The sequence below is a fragment of the Drosophila yakuba genome, chromosome 2L, assembly GCF_016746365.2.
Source record: "Drosophila yakuba strain Tai18E2 chromosome 2L, Prin_Dyak_Tai18E2_2.1, whole genome shotgun sequence".
In the NCBI taxonomy this organism is placed as follows: domain Eukaryota; kingdom Metazoa; phylum Arthropoda; class Insecta; order Diptera; family Drosophilidae; genus Drosophila; species Drosophila yakuba.
In genome coordinates this window covers 4181607-4194714 of record NC_052527.2, presented here as the reverse complement: position 1 = coordinate 4194714, position 13108 = coordinate 4181607, and the positions used below count along the sequence as shown (strand labels likewise).

The 13108-nt window shown below is 39.8% G+C and overlaps 1 protein-coding gene across 2 annotated transcripts in view; it reads right to left on the bottom strand.

Annotated features, from left to right (window-relative positions):
• The window catches only part of LOC6526791 (Down syndrome cell adhesion molecule-like protein Dscam2), an 82614-nt gene that overhangs the window by 18608 nt on the left and 50898 nt on the right, over positions 1 to 13108 (bottom strand). The window lies entirely within an intron of this gene.

Below are 13108 nucleotides of genomic sequence, written 5' to 3'. Positions count from 1 at the left end.
GCGAAAAACTCCGCCCCTGCACTTCATCACCGAGTTAGTGGCCAAGTTGAAGTTGCTGACTGCAAGTCATAGTCCAGCATTAGCAACCTCTTATGCACCGCAAATGGCGTGAAATTATGTCTGAGCCACCGCAACCACTTTGTAATTAACTGCCCCCTGGATAAGTGTCGCCAGCTGCCTAATGACTTTGCCCATAAACCCGCACCACTCCGCACTCCGCACCATTGACGGACGGCGAAAGAAGTGGAAATGTGGCGGCAGTCTAGAGAACTTTAGCAGCCGCAATCTTGAGAAACTGGAGCACGGTCTTCGACTGGGAAACCTTTACCCCATCCAGCCATCCAGCCATCCCTCCATCCATCCATCCATCCATCTCCACTTGCGCAATCTCCTCCAGCAAATTATAGTAAATTGCGCGATTCTCTTGTGGCTACCTCTTATGAAAGGTCTAAGAAGCGGGTTCAGGTGTCCCAGCACTTCAACAAATTGTGGCTCTTTTTTGGCGACAAAGAAGTAACTAGATGTATACTTAAAGTATTTGTAAATTAAGCAAAAGGCAAGAGTTGAACTCATTTGCAGCATAATAGTATGGCATTGTAACATATTAAATGTATATATTTTTAAGACAATATTCATTGCTCATAGCATTTTCTGAAAGTGTACCTTTAACCCCAGCTCAAGTCGCAGAATCGTCTTTGCGTGTTTATGTGCGTGTAATTACATTTGATTGTCTGGCTTTTGTTCGCCGACTCGGCGACCATTAAAGCATTGTTTGGTTAGAAATCAAGACCTGCTTCTGTTTCACTTTGTTCTGGCCCGTTTCTGTTCTCTATATAAAGGGTATATACTCGTACAATGTATTAACCGAACTTATTGCGCTGTTTTCATTCAGTTGCCAAGAGCTTGCCACAGTTTTTGTTTGCGTTCTTGCCCGCTAAATGGCTTCAAATTGGCTTAATTGTCACTTTGCGAACATGTTTTCAACATTTGGGCCAGGCCGTTTCTGCACTGCATTCCTGGGATTTTCCGGGCGGGAAAAACCAAGGGGTAGTGACCTGAAAATAGGCCCTTCATTCCCTTGATTACTTTAAAATGGACCCCGGCAAACAGCAGTCGTCGAGTGAAGTGGAGAGGAGTGCAGGGGAGTGAAGTGAAGTTCCTTCAATTATTTCCATAGCCAACGCTTCGTGTTCATAAATAATCAACCAAAATGAACGGCAGGGAAATGAAAGAGAAGGAGCAAACAATTTTATGCGTGTTTTGCATATAAATTTTTTGCTCAACGCCCTTGGACATGGTCCTTAAATTATGTACGCAAATAATTGAATTAGTTTACAGGACCAAAAAAAAAGGCGGGGAGATCCGAAAAATAAGGGGACCCCTGAAAATCGTGTTAGAAATATTTTTCCAATCAATTGCCAAATTGTTGCCAGGTCTCTGCCTTTTCCCCCATTTCCAAGTACTCAAAAAAAAATACGACCCAACCATTCACTTGGAAAATACTATTAGCAAACACAATGGACCCCCAAACAAAAATAGATGGAGAAAAAAAGAGGAAGGAAAATCATCTCTTAAACCGACAACCTAAGTAGACAAAAATTAAAAATGTAGTTCAGATCTGGTACTGTACAGATGTACAATTCATTTGGCCAATGCTGAATAAAGAGACAAATAGGCTAAATTTAATTTGGTATTTTTCACATTCGTCTAACTCAATTTGGCAACTCGAATAAATGCGATGGGGTCTAACGCAATTTATCCAAGGATCTTCCTAAGCAATTAGCCGGGTCTAAACTTGTTTCGTGAGCCTAACGGATTTGGGGAATTAAGCGACTAAATGAATGAGGACAAGTCAAGCTTAAAATATTATTTCTTAAGAGCTAACAAAGCAGCGCCAAATATTCTTAAAAAAAAATGAAATGGGCAATTTGAACAGCCAGAAAACAACTATCAAAAGAGCAATGAAATTAGAGAAAACAGCAGTCAGCTAATATTAATTTTAATTTTAATTACCAAAAGGCAATGAAAAAATAAAAGAGAATGTTACGCGCGCGAGCAGCGGATCCATTAAAAATAATCGACAGAGCTTTAACTCGCTCAATGGCCGTTGCTTAACTTGGCCAAATCCAATTTTGATGTGTGGGCTGCGCGGGTGGAATAGCGGACGGAAAAGCGGTCGGCGGAAAAGCGGGAAAATTGTGGAAGGCACGCGCTGAGCCACAGGCCACAAAAGCCATGGCAGCCAAGGCAGCCCAGGCAAAAGCGATTTGATATGACCAACCAGCGCAAAACCAAACCAAACCAAACCGAACGAACAACTCGTCCTTGTCCCGCCTCCATCTTCATCTCCAGCTCCACCACCGCCCCTGGATCCATCCTCCAATTTAACCCACCATCCATTCAAGACACGCGAAATTGGCAGGCCAGAAAACATTTGGCCCGAGGTTCAAGATAAATGATAAGGCGACTACGACTTATCCCCAGTTCAGTTTCTCCTCCACCTCCACCTTCTCTTTTCGGTTTCGCCTCCGGCCCTTCTATTCGTAACTAATGAATGTTAAGTTTAAAAAGATACACGAATTTTGCAGCAGTTTCAAAAAATTTAAGATGAGCTATAGGAAAGGCCTCTACAATTCCCAGAGGCCAAGAATTTATGCTTAAATTAAAGTTGTGTTGTCAAGCCAAGAAGTCAACTTATATTTTAAATCAACTTATAATTGGGAACCTTTCAAAATAAATTGACAATAATTTATTACCAAATTCATTCGAAATAACCAATAAATAACTTGGACAACTAACATATACTAACATGTGTATATAAAATCGATATCAAGTTATGTCTGCCAGACAATGTGTGTGTTCACCTACCCAAAACAATTAACGCTTAACTTTAAGTAGACAAGTGTCTTAAAATGTTATTGACCCATCGAGTGTCGACCGAGCTTCCTCTTCCAATCACAGTCTTATCAACAGGAATCTCTCCTGGATTCTCTTCGAGCATCCTCCCATCCCTCCCTCCATCCATCCATCCATGCAGTGCATCCCCAGGCTTGCCAGTTGTGTGGCATCTTCAAGTTGATGTTGCCATGATTTTCATCATCTACTAAATGTTTTCCTTGGCCTTTCAAGTTTTTCTTGTTTCCAAACTGCTACATATGGATGTGGATCCACAAACAGCTCCTCGAACTTCTTTCAGCATCTTCTCCAGCTGCTGAAGCTCCACTCCTCCTTCTTCGGAGGAGCCGGTCTCCTGCCACTCGCAACCTAGCCATCTCTACCAGATGGTTGGTTTGCTTGTGTAACTTGTTAGTTTTCTTTAGTGGCCCTACACGGGTTGGTTTCTCCATCAGAGACACACGCAGGCCAAACAGCTGCGGTCAAATTAAAAGCACTGGTCAACAGAATAGCGCCAGATGCTTGCAGTTTAGTTTTTTAATGTTTTCAAATTGTAAATATAAAACAATGAATGACAATCATTCACTCTGTTTGATATTTTAGGTTCTAAATGGCATAGGCATGCATATAGGCGACTTTGAAAACCTGGCTCTACTTTTTCGACCGCAACTGTGCCTAGTCAAACACACTCCCGGCACTCGCATAGGAACGCTTGTTCCCTGTCTTGTTTTGCTATTAAGTCAAGAATTTTTATAGCATTTAGTTGGAAAAGCTGCACATACTTCTACCTACTCCGTCCCCTACTTCTGCCCCTCCTGATTTGCCCCGATGATTCCATTCCATCTTCTTTTTCGAGTGGAGATACGTACGCATAACTCGTGCCTGCTGTCAGCGCATTTGAGCTATGAGCTCTTGTGGTTTCTGGTTCGGCTTTTTATTAGTTTCTTGTTTGCTTTTCGGGGACTTGTGTGTGGAGTGTGAGCAAAGTGACCAGCAGTACTGGCCATTTCTGGCTAACTAGTTACTAAATTGAGCGCATAAACTAAAACAACTGCGGTCCAGGAGATGGCAAGAGGGGTGAAAAAAAAAAACACACACAGAAACAAGAATAGCAAATAGCCGTAGCAATGGAAAAATAGCAAAGAAAACTCGTTGGCCACTGCTCATAAATTACAGGAAGACATATTCTACGGAGACAAATAAACAAGATCCCCTTCCCTGTCCCCGTTGTCCATCCATTCCCAGTTGGGAGGACTGTATTTAGCTGTCACATTAGCTTGGTAACTAGAAAATCATTTAATTGTACAGATCTAACCAGTTGGATATTAAGAGATTCACAGGAAACAGAAGAAGATACTCAGAAGCTGCGAACATACATGGCTAGCTGCTCTGAAGAATCTCCACTAAGAGTAGTTGGCGATTTCTCTACGAAGTGATAATTGTTTTTGAAGGCAATATCAATAATATCCACTCTACTTCGTGCTGTATATTCAGGTAAATTAAAATTTAGAAAGACATTCGGGATACCCACACTAAATGCAAATTCAAATCCAAGCTAAATTACAACATTACTAATAAAATCAAAGGTTCTCCACTTGTATCTTTAAATGCATAAATGGATCTAATCCATGCGAACGTGCCCAAAACCGAACCCGCACATAAACCACAATCTCAAAAACTGAAAAACGTGCCTGAAAAAGCAAAAAGCACATAAAAAATACACTCATGAGTTGTCCAAAGTGAAAACACTTTAAAGCGATCACGAAGTGGATCAAAGAGAAGCATACGGCATTCTGAAGATATAAAGATACAAAAATACGTACGTTTTCCGAGCAAAATTTAAGGCTTTGTTGTTTCAGGTTTCTGTGTCATTTTCAATGGAAAAATCTCCAGAGTTCCTGGTTTTCCTCTTGCCTACCGTTGAAATGTGCAAAAAGCTTTTGAAAAAAGCAATAAGAGAGCAAGACCAACTGATAAAAGGACAAATGTTTATTGTACTAAAAATTTTATTGGCCGCACACATGCAGATACCAGATACCAGAGACAGATACAGATACGACAGCCTAAGATACTTGTATATATATGTATATATACTATAAATCTGACAATGGCTGGCCATAAAATGAAATCAAATTGTGCCGACCAAAGCAAATGTTTGGTCAAAAACACACAGTATCCGAAGAAAATTGTTGGGAAAAATCAAGCAAAAGATTTAATAAATGTTGCATGGCCTTATGAACTCCTCGATTTCCCCGAAGCGAAAAACATATTGATAAACTACAGAGCCGACAAACAGAAACTGCTGCAAATGAACGTGTAAACAAACAGATGTATCTGTGCATCGACTGTACAAAGATACAAATGAGCAAACACAACATAATTGGAGAGCAACGCATTCCCATCTGTCCAGTTTATTTTTATGGCACACAATTTGTGGCAAATCAATGAAAAGTTCTTCTAATTTTATGGGCCTCCACATGTTTTTCGGCGTAAACAATTTCGGATCTTCACCTCTGAGAAAAACAGACGCAATCAAAGCTGCCCCAAATTAATTTAAAAGGAACAAAAAGTTCCTGCCCCGCTATTTAAACATCACAAATTTTTGTAAATTGTCTGGTTGGAATTTTAATGGTAAACAACAAAAACCAACAACAAAAAAAAAAAAAGGGAGCTGTGCAAATGGAAAATAGGAAAATCCCGGAGAAGGAGGCTGCTTTAAATAGGCAGTAAAATTATTGACAAAGTTTTCCAGGCGCACACATGGAGATCTGGATAGAAAAAACGGAAAAGGGAATACCAGAGCCCGCAAACGATGTCATTAGTGTTGGGAAAATTGCTGAGGGAAAAGGGGAGGCAAATACGAGTAGCCGGTCCAAAAAGTAACAGTTCGAGTCGTGGGCCAAAAACTTTTGCTTTTATTTATTTACTTGACGCGCAACAAAACACAGACGTACAAAAAAAAATAGGTTCTGAAACGAGGGCGAAAAAAAGTAGGTAAACAAAAGTTCTGGATAGGCTGGCGAAAAATTTAGAAGCTCCAGGGAGTTCTTTTTGAGTGTAGGGAAAGTTGAAATACCCTTGTGGGGCAGAAATCTATTTAAAATACTGCAGGCCCAAATTAAAAGGCAGCGTTACTTTGTTTAATTATTTAACAGAAAAGAATGTTAAACTAAAAATTAAAAACGTAATAACTTTGATAAAATAAGCATATGTTAAAATTAGTAAATGTGACTTTGCCAACTGGCATTTATCCTTTAGAGTATTCAATTATATGGGTCAAGCGATTTGCAAAGCTCGACTAAATAAAAAAAAAAAATGAGAGCACACGTAAAGCAAATTCTTGAATGGCGTAATTTTCCAGCAGAAGGAAAAAGCGATGATGAAGATAATGATCACGATGCCAATGATGATGAAACAGTTGAGCAATTGCAGCAGGCTGCTTTGTTTAACTTTCGAGTGAAAATGTTTCGGCGAACATGAAAAGACTGCGGGAAATTGTATTCGAGAATTAGGCGCAAGATTGTGCGAAAAATAAAGCAAATAAGGGAGGGGAAAATAAGGCAAGAAGAAAAGCAAAAGTTTTTCAACAAATCCTGCCGTGGGCGAAAAGGAAGATGAAAATTAAGGGGAACCCCATCGAGTCATAACCTTGCACCATAATAAACTCAATATCACCCATCACCCTTCCTCCATTTTTGCTAATGCATTGTCCTGTCTTTTGACCTAAATAATTAAATTCATTGAAGGGCCACAAAAAGACAAGACAAGGAGCGCAGAAAAAGCAAAAGGAACATGAACAAGAACAAGAAAACTCCAAGGAAATGGGAAACTAAACTTTGCTTTTAATTTCGCCCCTGCATTTTATTTCGTTTCCTTTAATTTTATGTTAAATTAATTTGCCGCTGCAACTCCTTGGCTTCATAGCAATAGAAAAGCAAAAAAAAAACCAGATGCCCAGACAGAATTTCATTGCCTTTGTAAATATTTAGTTAATTTGACAAGATTTCTGCTTCTTTTGTCAGTCCGGCAAATTGCATTAGGGCGGAAATGGAAATCTGCAGTGCGTATCTGTATCTGCCAGTGACACATTTACTTTAATTTCCTCAAGAGGTGTCTGAAAAGGCAATGGAAATGTGGGCGTATGATGGAAAACTTTTCGTCTGGCAGGAAGTTTAGTTAGGGTCTGCAGATATGAGATACAAGAGGTTACTGTCTCGCTGCCATGGCAATCCTGAATGGGAATGGATTTTGTTTCACCAGATAGCCAACATAGATACACATAAATAGGGCTTGGACTACGGGCTGAAACAAAGAACAGATTATGGCTTAATTGAGGCACGTGGGCTATGCTGATATGGCAAGTAAGTGTGCCTATTGTTAACGGATTTCGTGTTCAGTACAGGTATAAGTATTAGCATTGAGAAAATAATTGTTCTTAGGCAAATTTGAAAGCTGTTCAATAAGACTTCAACATGAATAGATACTTGCATTAATTTGTAATTTTTAATCCCCGAATAGGGAACCTGTTTTCCCAATGATTTTTCTTATTTTCCCATTCGATTTTCTGGTTTTCAGTCAGTCATGATTGCAACACCAGCTGCTTTTGTTGCCGTTTCAGTTGCATAACTTGGGGCGCTTCATCATCGGTGTGTGTGGCAAGAATTTAACCCTCTGGGGACAAAACGCCGGCTACAAAAACTACTGAACGTACTGAATCCACTGCTATTTCAGTTGTGCGCCTCAGTGTTGCTGTTGCTCTTCTCTCTCTTGTCGATGTTGTTCTGTTTTTGTTATCAGAGGCCAGCGGGCAAAGTCGGAACCAAAGTCGCCACCGTTTCAGCCTTTTGGTTTTGGCCCCCGGGTCACATCAGCTGCCATTTCCCCTCCATAAAGGGGTGGCTCTATAGTTGTGCAGCTCTTCTCTGCTCTATTTGCTGGTGCAAGTCAAGTAGAAGCTGCACTAAATGTAAACAAAGCCCCGGTCCCTCGAAAGCCTTCTATTTCTCCCACGGCTGCAGCGACAGCAGGCGAAATGTAAATAAAATTTTTAAATTTACCCAGCGGCTGCCACGTGTGCGTGCAGTAAAGTAATAATATTATAGGTAGATAGGAATAAAAGGATATACAAGAATTTGAAAAACATCCATAAACATGTAAAAAACCTTTTAGATGTATAAACTTACAAACTATAAACTTTAATGCCACTTTTTAATCTCTTGAAAATTTTAGTAAGTTTTTTAATAGCAAAAAATGTGTATAATTATTATATCAGATATTTTGTGTGTTTGCATTGCATTGCTTGCTTTTTCTCCCAGTGCACAGCCTTCGCATTTTTCCAGCAATTTCTTTCGTTCAATTCTGTTTCAGCTTCGGTTGAGTTGAACTCCGGTTCAGTTGCATTTACTACTGCTGGCAGAAGCATCTGCATCTGCCGCATTTGCTGCAGGAAATGTATCTACATATGTAAACGTGCAATATTCAAGATTGTTGTTCATATTGCTGCCAGTTGTTGTTGCCCACTGTTTTTGTGTTGTTTTTGTTGTTGTTGTACTGCTGGTTGTTTGCCATTTTAGCTTCTGTAAGTTGTTCCATTTGTTCAGCACTTTGCGTAGTTTTCTTGCTGTGCGTTTGCTATCCTTTTTTATATTCCATTTGCGCTTTTTTTTTCCTTGTTTTTGTTCTTTTGGCCTTTGCCGCCCTGCAACCTCGATAGTTTTGCAGTTCGTTCTGCCACATTTGCTGGCTTTATTTGCCTGCAGATTTTTCATACTTTCGTTTACTGCCTTGGCTCCATTTCCCCCCACAAGAAATTCCTTATATGCGAAACACACGCGACCGCAGAAGTAAGGACCTCCAGCCAGTTGGCTGTCAATTGTTATGCACTCTACTAACTTTGGCGGGGTATTATCCTTCGAGTTACCACACATGATAATGATGATTTATGGCCCCTCTAACTTGGGGGATCCACCAAGGAACTTGAAGGAAAATAAATTTATGGAAGTCATTTTCCCGCAGTTCGATTGGGAAACTAGGAAATTGGCATCGAAAGCCGTAGGGCAAAAATTCTTAGTATACATATTAGTCTATATATTTAACTTCCAATTAAGTTGTCTTTTTTATAAGAGATTGTGTTCATTGCATATAAGTGATTAGCTATATCAAGTTGGATTTATAAATATTTAAAAAAACCCTTACATGTATTTATGATCTAGCATGTAAGTTTCCCCATAGACTACTCCTATTATATGCAACCGTTCATGTGGGAAAGTATTAAAACTTTGCCATAAATTCCTTAAAATTGGACTGCAACATGCCCCGAGCAACATGTGTGCCCCAAAAACTTTAGTACTCCAATGTTACGCCACATTCTGCAGTTTCGCCTGCCTCATCGAAAATTCCTTGTTTGCAACTCTTTTACTGGCACAATAAATTTATATGTGTGTTTCGATATGGCTGTAAATATTTAGAATTTCGCAGTCTTCAGCGTACATTGCACCAGAAATTTAATTTAAGTTTTGATTTCTGACCGCCGGGATGTAAGGCATTTTCCTGTTTGACCTAATTAGCTTGATATGTAGAGATTGTGGAAAGCCAAATAAATAAAAAAAACCTTTTAATTAGCTAAAAAAATGTTTGAGGAAAAAGGTCTGACGGCAAATGTGCAAAAAATTTAATTAAAATAGAATTCAAAACAAAACCAAAACCATTCATATTTCTGGTCAAATTTACAATTCAATTTACACGAATAGTGAACAAATCCCGAGGCCAGTTTTAGCCAACGAGCGCGATGCAATTAATGGAAATCATGTTTTGCGGAAAGTAAAAATAATGGAACTACCGAACAATAAAATCGCTATAGTTTTCAATTTATAAACGGATATATATCCCTAATTCCTTTCGGTTTTCGGCTGCCATTTTTGCCCAAAAACTTTTTATCAACTGACCGAAATCCCTTGGATAGTTTAGGTGGCTTAAACCGGATTTTTTTATTTTATTCAATCTATGGGTATGGCGGTTAGCTTATTTTGTAGAACATCCCCGACGGAATGGACTTTTTAAAATTGTCAGTAAGGATTGTACTCGTCATTACAAAAATCTCTCACATAGTTGGGTTGTTTAAGCAAATAAATTTACCTAGTATTTATTTCAGAGATATTTGGCTGCCTTTAAAACTTTGGCCAGAAATGCCACAACAAGCTAGTAAGTCTAATGATGTGAAAGTCCAACATTTTTTGAAAGAGTTCACAAATGAGATGTGCATAATGAGGCTCCCTTCTCTGACCCATGTGCGAGAAATGAAATGAGGAAAATGTCCTTAATTTTTTTTTTTTGGTGTACAATTGGTAAGCTGATCATCAGTTGCACTCGGTTTGTGGGTCCCAGTGCTCAATTCATTAGTTAGTCAGTGGAAAAATATTTGGACTGCAGCTGCAGCTGGAAAAGTGCAGAAATATCAGGCATTTCTATTCCGCTTCGCCCCATGACTTCACCATCATTCTGTCGAGCTGCTCTTGTGCGTTGGCAAAAGTCAAATTTGGCACGAAAATTTTGTAAATAAAATTTTTGGTGCGGCTTGTGCAAATTTGCACACATTGCGCAAATTGCATTGCATTCGCCTCTCGAAAACGAGATGGGAAAAGTGGGAGGCACATGAAGAAAATACACAGGCTAATATAAAGTTTAAATATATTAAATATGCAAATCCGGACTTAATGAAAAAATGAAATTATATTAAAATATGCCAGCCCCCTTTGTATATGAAAGAATTCAACCTAACAAATTCTACATTTTGCTCTCTGTGTACCTGCCTGCACTGCAAGAGTCAAACAAATGTGCAAAATTAGCATTTTGACATTTCAATTTTGAATATTATTGACATGTTTACGTACGTACATACATGTATGTGTATTTTTGGGAGTATATGTAGTGTTTTTCGAATGTGGGTGGGTGGGTGCTTGGTGATTTCATAGCTTCGTAGTTGTGCGACTCCCTCAACCGGTTTTATTGAATCGCAAAATTTACTTTAATTAGCAGCAGATATTAATGATCATTGTCATTCCGGTTGCCAACGGGTTTGTGGGCGTGTCAGTTGGCGTTTGTTTTCCAGTCCATCCAAAACAATGCCGAATCATTGTCCATCCTTTGGAGCCCCTGAAAAGCCCCCTCTTAACCCTAGAAACTGCGACAAGCGACGCGTGCTGTTTGCTCTGTTGACATCATACACATATCCTCATCATCATCGTTATCATTCTCATCATCGTCATCATCGCCATATGTGTGGCAACAATGGGACCTGATATGGAGAGGGGGGGTATATATGCGTATATCGCCATCATCATGACTAACAATGCAAAGTTTGTTTTGGTCGTTTGGCATATCATCGAACTGAACTGAGGAACTGAAGAGAGCACAGAAATAAAACAGAAGCCCGCAGCAAAATTGAAATGTTTTCCCCACTCCAAAAACGGGGGCTTTATGCGTTTTCTATTTGTTCAGTTGTCGCTAACGCTATCGGTTATATACGATGTTTCCATGGGGGAGTTTCTTTCTCTATTGTGTTTTAATAAGACAGGTTTCCTTTATGCAATTTAATTTATCAATAGCTAAAGTCTTGCATTTATTCTGTTCAATTCCAATTAATGACTTTGCCCATTTTAAAATATGCATTATGTTAGAGGGTGGGAGTGATTTTTGCCCGAAGGAATGTTGTCTTGGCTTTTACATAAGTCTCTAATTTTAATCGCCTCAAATGTCAAACAAAGAAAACATTTCAACCGCATGTCTGCAACCTTATCAAACTTCAACTCAGCCCTTGCTCAACCCAAAATCTTGGCCCCCAAAAGCCCGAATTCGAAACCTATCCTAACCCGGAATCCGGAATCCGGCATCCGAAACCCAAAAACCGAAAACCGAAAGTGACCTCAACACGCAAAATCGAGAGGAATGGAAATGAAGCGTCAAAATGTGAGGCGGCATTTTTGGTTTCCCCTTCGAGAGGGAAATACTCTTTTCTGGATGGTTAAGGATACATATTTGCGGAAAATTTCCACACACACACACACATGTCCTTAGAAAGTTTCCTTTTATTTTTTTTATTTTTTTTGTGTTTGATGGGCAGAGCAATGTACGATTATTTGTGGGAGGAAGCCTTTTTGTTTCTGTTCATCGAGAGGGGGTGGCAAAAAAAAAAAAGAATGTCTGGCATAATGTGGCCAAATGTGTAGCCCAACAATAAATGAAAATTGTGTGCAATTGTCGTGCCTTTCATGGCAGCCTTTTGTCTCGAAGTCCCTCGAAGTATCCCTCGAATTTCCTCAACTTGGGAATGTCACTCAGCTTTTCTTTTGCACCCCCCCTTTGCCCCCCCCTGATTGCTCGCTTTTTTTTCGTTATTATTGTTGAGCCAGTTCCAGTGGCATTTTGAGTTGCCTGCGTGTCTCGCAATGCGCTCGTTATCCTTTTTATTTGAAGTTTGCTTAATGCCAAGTAAATAGTACCCGACATCCACATGTCCTCTTGTCTTCCTTTTGGCTTGCCCGCCGCCTCCTTCCTGCTCTGTTCATCCATTGTTTCATCTTTCGTTCTGGCCGCAAATGGCAGATGTTATCCTGTGGCTGCTTTTTCCCCCAGCTTTCCCTATTTTCATGGCTTGTTGCGGACCGAAGAGCGACCTTTCCGCCCCTCAGCTCCCGTTTATTGACGTTAAGTTGGCTGTTACCTATGACCCCATGGACTCCCAGACCTCCTGCGCCCAGACTCTCCACACTCTAGAACCCAGAACCCAGACTCCAGACTCCAGACTTATCTGGCGCATTATCGTCATCATCTTCAATTTAATGCGTCGACGATGCCACTCGACAATCTCTTTTTGTCTTTGCGGCACTTCCTGCCAAAGGACATGTTTGCGTTTATTTTCTGTGTGCATGTTTTTTTTCTTCTTTTTTTTTTTTTGGTTTTTTTTTCCCGGTTCGTACTCTAATGTAATGCCACTTTATATGCCGCAGTTGATGCCTTTAGAGGCTTTTGTGTTTACGCCATGTTAAGCCTCGAATCCTTGAATGCCACAGCCGCAACATCCTCGACCATTTCTACTTCTACACTTGGATAAAAAGCATGTGCAAGTACTATATGAAAGCACAACAGTTTCGGCAGATATTGTGTAGACCTAGATATATGTAAAGTTGACCAGAGAACTTTAATGGGTTCTTTGAAT